The following is a 7,550-nucleotide window of genomic DNA, read 5'->3' as shown; positions in this document are numbered from 1 at the left end:
CTTCTAAGCTCACCCATGTTACTCTCAGCAAGAGGCCCAGTTCCTCACCAGGTAGATCTTCATGGGGCTTCTCACAATATGGCTTCCGCCAGGTGAGGGATCAGAGCAAGGGAGAAAAGCCTGAGAAGCCCAGGAAGAAAGCCACGTTTTTGTTTTTGTTTTTAATGTTTACTTTATTTTTGAGACAGAGAGAGACAGAGCTTGAGCGGGGGAGGGGCAGAGAGAGAGGGAATCACAGAATCTGCAGCAGGCTCCAGGCTCCCAGCCGACAGCACAGAACACGACGCGGAGCTCGAACCCACGGACCACGAGATCATGACCTGAGCCGAAGTCGGCCGCCTAACCGACTGAGCCACCCAGGCTCCCCAAGCCACGGTTTTTTGTAACCGAATATCAGAAGTCACATGTCACCATTTCTGCCAATGCTATTGGCCATCCAGATCAGCCTGTGTACAATGTGGGAGGAGACACAAGGTTGTGGAGACCAGGAGGCGGGGTCTTCAAGAATCATTTTTTAAAAATGTTTATTTATTAAGTTTGAGAGGGAGAGCATGCAAGCGGGGGAGGAGCAGAGAGAGGGAATCCGAAGCAAGCTCCGCGCTTTCAGCACAAAGCCTGATGCCGGGCTTGATCCAAAGAACCGCGATCATGACCTGAGTAGAAATCACGAGTCAGATGCTTCACCTTCTGAGCTACCCAGGCACCCCTTGAGGAGCCATTTTGAAGGCTGACTGCCACAGATGAGCCTTCCAGGGGACTATGCATGTTGTGGGAGAGGCAGGATCCATGCAGGAGCAGTGGAGCACCCCTAGCTCTGGGGCAGAAGGAGGAAGAGAGCCCTAGGGGCTCTAACAATAAGAGGGGCACAGGACCCCCCCCCCCCGAATGTCACTGTTACTGCAACTAGAGCTAAGCGGGATTCCAGAAAGAATACAAAATCAACACAAGACGCTGCAATAAGCTGTAAAAAAAGAAAAGAAAAAAGAAAAAAAAAGAGCAGTTCTATTTAACTTGGGCTGCACCAATGGTCTTGGTCTTTATCTGTCTTTGTTTTTAGAAGATTTGCCTTTTTATTCAGTCTTGCCGGGGCTAACTGTAAAATCATCCTGACCTCCCTGACCACGGGCTAGCTAGATTTTGTGGAAAAGTTGCCTGGGAGATTGAGAGCCTGTCAGGGAGCTCGCCGGACCTGGACCATAGCCCCACATAGTCTTCAATGCACACAATTTCCAGCAGCTTGCTCAGGGGCCGTTGACATAGGTCATCTCCTGACTTTCCATATTTGATGTTTTTCCACTGTTACGTAGGGCAAAAGGCCACGAGGAAGATAGTTTTCTTTTTAGACATTTTTCCGCCCTGAGCTTTGCTTAGAACCTACCAGAACTGGGATTTGGGGCAGGACAAACTGTTCTCACTTAAGGTCAAATTGCTGGCTTTCAGCGAATGTGGGTGCCTGCCCCCTCCTTGGCATTCTCTCAGCACTTAATTTTGCCGGTGGCAGTTCACAGGTCCCTCTTTTAAAATAAAATACGTTGTAATGCTCTCTTAATTAAAAACCCATTGAGTCATGCTTACTGAAATCTGTTACATGGATGGAACTGATCATTAGGAAAGAGATTTTCTGTTCTCTGTGGAATAAAAGCATTCAGAAAGGAAATGAATAGATGAAAATGTTCCAGTAATGAAATCCCTCTCTTTAATAATACATGTCACCCTGAGGTATTATCTACTGGTACGTTTACTTAACTTTGGTAAAATAAAGAAGAATTAACCAGTCACTCAGGGAGCCCAGGCCCTGGGGAAGAGGTGGGCTCACATCCCAGCTCCCAGACTTACCCACATGTCTTTCTTTGAGACTCAGAAACTCAATTTCTTCAGAAGTAACGTAGGGAAATCCGAGACATCCAGGTGGTTGGAAGGATGATAGAGTCTATATGTAAAACCGCGAGTATACAATTGGAGCCCAATAAATGGTGGCTCTTTTATCAGGAAATGATTCCTAAACTTGCATCCCCCCCAACACACACACACACACACACACACACACACACACACACACACACACACACAATGTCTTATGAAGTGAATTCACGAGGGACTTTCATCCCCATGGGGCCTCTTTGCTCCACGAGACAGACGGAGGAGGGGTGGCGAGCATTAAACCTTCTGATGTCACTCTGAGGACTATCACATTCACTTTGTCATATCATCTTCACATGAATGTTCAGGGGCATTTTATTTATTTATTTTTAAAGTTTATTTACCTATTTTAAGAGAGACCACGGAAGGGGCAGAGAGAGGGAGAGAGAGGATCCCAAGCACTATCAGCACAGAGCCCGACATGAGGCTCAATCCCATGAACTGTGAGATCATGACCTGGGCTGAAACCAAGAGTTGGACACTTGCCCAACTGAGCCAGCCAGGTGCCTCTGAGGGGCATTTTAAATCTGGAGAAACTTGGGCGTGGCTAGTGACACAAAGAGGGAAGAGACTATGTGGGGAAATCTAGGTCCCATCCTCTTTTTGTTACAATACACTAACCCCTAAGAGAGTGGAAATAAAAGGAGTAAATAAGAGGTACAATTGGAAGAAGCTGAATGAAATTTAAGAGAAGTTATTTAATAATCACTCAAAACAAGTTCAGGCTGATTATTAATCTTCCACTCTTAGACTAAACACAATAAAATGGGAATATTTTAACAAACTTTCATCATGTTCTATGGAAAATATTCTACCTTTTTTATGACTTCTTCATTGATAGCATTCTTTTTTTTTTTTAAGTAGGATTCACACCCACAGAGCCTGACATGGGGCTGGATGCCCCTGAGATCATGACCTGAGCCAAAATCAAGAGTCAGACACTCGGTCAGCTGAGCCACCCAAGCGCCCCTATAGACATCATGCTGAAAGTAAAGTCTATACTTATCATTTGTCAGGAAAAGTCAGTATGAATTTAATATAGATTAGGTCTAAAGTTTTACAAATTTTATGTCATCTTGATGAGGTGAAGAGGGAGGGTAGTGGTGTGGGAGGTGCCGTGGGGGGTGCCGTGGGGGGATACCATTGAGAACTTGGTAAGTACTTCATTTCCAAGGTTTCCTCCTTTATAAACTGGTACCTATATTTCAGGATGGTCATAAGTACCAAAATAAAAATGAGTTGGTAAATGCAAAAATATGTTTAGGTTTGAAGGACTATCCAAAAAGATAAAGCAACATTTGATCTATTTGGGAACTTCCTCAAAAACTAAAAGTTTTTGGCTCGTGTGTTTTTACACACAAAGCTTAGTTCACAATAGGCTCTGGTGTGGTGGATTTTCCACTGTGTTGCCCCGGTGGCATGGGCCTTTCTGAGGCTCTTAGTGTCCCTCCACTGTACACTGACCCTTTATTTAATTGACAATAGATCAAAATAGCCTTGACTCCACACACAAGATCACACTTGGATGGTGCTCCATCAGTAATTCATAAACGTGTAGCTTATGAGAAGCTATTGTAAACCCCACGTGAACAGCTGCTGGGTCTGAATAGATATCAATCGAGAAGATGCCCACTGATGCGTGGACCCCTGGGCAATATAGGCCCCAAGTGCTAACTCCTCCTCAATCAGACTCTTCATCTCTATCTCTCTCATTGTCCTCCAGTATAGTCTTGGAGTCTATTTCAAAAAGAAGTAGGTTTTTCTTCTTTGATGCAAGCCGTGAGACACAGTTTCCCATAGAAAAATGTAAGTAACAAGTAAGGTCCCCCAAAAGCCCCATAAAAGTCTATTTTACTAATGCTGTTGCAGCATAACCACTATGTATATGATTTCTCTTTTTCTATGTGTGGGTAAGAAGAGAAGCCCAAGTCATCCAGAAGTTGTCTCTGTCTTCACCTTGGCCCCCTTCTCCCCTACTGTCTTTACCAACAATCTGAAATATTTTTCCCATGGCCTAGCACCGTGCCAGGCACACAGAAGGCTCTCAAACAGTTACTGAATGAATGTCCCACAACACTGTCTAAACCTGGTGAGGAAGAGGTTACTTTGGGCGACTGAACTAGAGTTGCTAATTATTTCTTGCCAACCTACATCTCCTTCTAAGGGAATCTTTGCCCATAGGCTTTTCTGTTCTGAAGGGTCCCCTCACTCCACTCCACAACATATAACTGAATGAATTATGGTTGACTTTCTGTCCCAAGAACAGAACGTCAGTTGGCTCCTGGGAAACCTCTGATTGGCGTGGCTGCTGGAAAGAAGGAGCTCAGTCAATCATATCTCTCTGGAGAATGTGGTCTGGGAAGGACACCAAGTCGGTGAGCAGGATTGACTGGTGTTAGGCTGGGAGGTAGGCGTGGGCCTGGGGAGATCATAAGGGGCCAGACTAAAGCTAAGGTCAGCGGGAAGTTACCGGAAAAGTGGAGGACAGAGCTGATGCATCAAGAAGCAGAGCTGGCAGGGTGCCTGGGGAGGCTCAGTTGGTTGACTACCCAACTCTTGCTTCTGGCTCAGTTCGTGAGTTCAAGCCCTGCATGGGCTCTGTGCTTACAGTGAGGCCTAGCCCTCTCCCTCTCTGCCCCTCCTCCACTTGCATGTACATACTCTCTCTCTTTCTCCCTGTCTCTCTCAAAATAAATTTTAAAAACTTTAAAAATAACAATAAAAGGCAGAGCTGCCATGAGTGAGACTTTATAGCTTCTGAGAAGCAGGGAGAGCGGTATCCTTGACTCTTTTTTAAAAAGGCCAGTTTCAGTCTCAGTTTAGGAGAATATTTGCCATATTTGGCTTCCTTCCCTCAAACCGCATCCTTTTTATTAAGGATTTCATTTTGGGGGCATCTAGGTGGCTCAGTCGGTTAAGCGTCAGACCCTTGGTTTCAGCACAGGTCACGATCTCATGATTTGTGAGCTCAAATGTATGTGCTGTCAGTGCAGAGCCTGCTTCAGATTCTCTCTCTCTTCCTCTTCTCTCTCTGCCCTTCCCCTGGTCAGGCTCTCTCTCTCAAAATAAATAAATACACTTTTAAAAAAATAAGATATTCATGCTTTTTAAAAAAAAAAAAAAAAAAGGATTTTGGGGCACCTGGGTAGCTCAATCAGTTGAGCATCTGACTTCGGTACAGGTCATGATCTCACAGTTTGTGAGTTCGAGCGCCATGTCGGGCTCTGTGCTGACAGTGCAGAGTCCACTTCAGATCCTCTGACCCTTTCTCTCTGCCCCTCCCCAACTCGTTCTCGTTCTCTCTCTCACAAAATAAATACACATTAAAAATATATCTTTTAAAAAGGATTTTATATTTAAGCAATCTCTACACTCATCGTGGGACTCAAACCTACAACCCCAAAATCAAGAGTCTCAAGTTCCATGGACTAAGCCAGCCGGGTTCCCTCCTACCCCTTTCTCCTTTTGCTTTTTCCCTTAAGGAAATGTGAAAGAGAACCTGTACCTTAAATGTAAGACAGGAGAATTTCCTTGCTCAACCTCAGGAAGATTTATGCCAGCAGCCCTCACACAGTCTTAGGATGAGTCTCCGAACGCCCTCAGGTCTAGTCTGGAACCCCCCCACCGCCGAGTGTCACCCCAACTACGGTGCTCCTCATTTCTGCTCTGGTCCCACACAGTGGAGGTCACATAATCCTCCTCGGCAGACGTCCCCACATATGCTTGGGCTAATCTAGCCCTCAAGCTGCTAGTCACTAGATTGGGTGGAAGAGAAATATCTTGTAAAGTTCATTCTTGAGGTTTCCCTGCAACAGCTGTAGATGCAGAAGTTAGATGAAGTGGGGAGACAGAGTGTTTGGGTCATGGTCATACCAGCTGTATGACCCTGCACAGATCAGTCACTCACTCTGATCCATGGCCTCTTCATCTGTAAAGGAGGGATTACAAACTTTGCCCAGTGTACCTCAGGGTTATTAGGAGGGGGTGAAATGAGCAGAGGTTTATGGAACAGTGCTGGCAGCCTGTTGGCCCTTGTTCAGACGTATGTCTTTGGTAGTGCGATAAAGAATCAGGAAGAAGGTATGTCAGCTGTAGGAAGTTTCCAGGCTGTGTCTGCTCTTATTTTAGTAACGAACCTTGTTCCTGACAGAAGCACGAGATCCCATAAGGTAAGTCTATCCGGAAGATCGTTAAGAAACCAAAAAACGACTGCCTTTCACTTGTCCAAGTGAAAATTCTAGGAGAGCAAATAATGATGGAAAATAAACTTCCCTTTGCTTTTAATTTTAGGAAAAAATAATGAGAACCAAAGGTCAATGAATAAGGAAAACAGCTCAAAAAGACATTTCCAAATGGGTAATTAAATATCTGGTCCTTAGGAAGGGACTTCTATGTGAAATTCAAAGAACAAGGAGAAAAACAGTGTGATCTGATCAGTTCCCAAAGTGATCATTATTTTTTAAAAAACCCAACAACAAACAGCATCGCTGTGCAAAAAAATCTCCATCAGGAGACACAGACAATTGACTGGAGTAAGTCTGGCCCTTAGTGAAGAGATGAAAAGGGGCACCTGGGTGGTTAAGTGGCCAACTCTTGATTTCAGCTCAAGTCATGATCTTACGGTCATGAGATCAAGCCTGGCATTGGGGTCTGTGTTGACAGCATGGAGACTGCTTGGGATTCTCTCTCTTTCTCTCTGGCCCTCTCCCATATGCACTCTCTCTGTCTCTCAAAATAAATAAACAATTAAAAAAAACCTCTTTTAAAGAAAAGATGAAAGAACAGAGAGTGAAACAAAAGATATAGTTAAAAAGCAACTCGGGCACTTGGGTGGCTCAGTTGGTTAAGCATCTGACTCTTGGTTTTGGCTCAGGCCATGATGTCACAGCATCATGGGTTTGAAGCATGCACTGGGAAGCACCAGACCCTGCTTGGGATTCTCTGTCTTCCTCCCTCTCTACCCTTCCCTCACTCATTCTGTCTCTCTCAAAATAAATAACTAAACTTACAAAAAATTTTTTAAAAAGGCAACTAGTACATTTTATGTATTCAAATAGCTCAGCCTGGTAGCATGGACATTACGACCCTTTTGTTAAGTCCACTTTTTCTTTAGAATCTTTCAAAAGAGATGGGGATGAGCACTGGGTGTTATATGGAAACCAATTTGACAATAAACTATTTGTATAAAAAAAATAAAAAAAAACACAAAAGAGAACTAGTTTTGATCATTTTAAGAATAAAATGAATATAAGATACATCATCAATTTAGAGATGGATGACAATTTTGTAAAGTCAGGCATACAAGGATACTGTGTCCCAGCTCCCAATAGGTTAGAAGTCATAGGTTCCCCCAAAACCCTAGCTCTTCCAGCCTGATCTATGACAGTCCTTGTGACACAGGCCTGATGTTCTTTCTCAAACAGGGCTACTCTTTGATCTTTTGAATAAATCTCACTTTTTCTTTCTGTGCTTCCTTTTGTATTTCCATAGCCTCCCCCCCACTGATATCCTGTGGAAATCCTAACTATCAATAGCTGGAAGAAAACCAGCTTAGGCATTTGGGTGGCTCAGATGGTTAAATGTCTGACTTTTTTAAAAAAATCTTTTATTTATTTCTGAGAGAGAGACAG

This window comes from Crocuta crocuta, unplaced genomic scaffold, assembly GCF_008692635.1.
Source record: "Crocuta crocuta isolate KB4526 unplaced genomic scaffold, BGI_CrCroc_1.0 scaffold1070, whole genome shotgun sequence".
Classification (NCBI taxonomy): Eukaryota; Metazoa; Chordata; class Mammalia; order Carnivora; family Hyaenidae; genus Crocuta; species Crocuta crocuta.
This window is presented reverse-complemented; position numbering follows the sequence as displayed.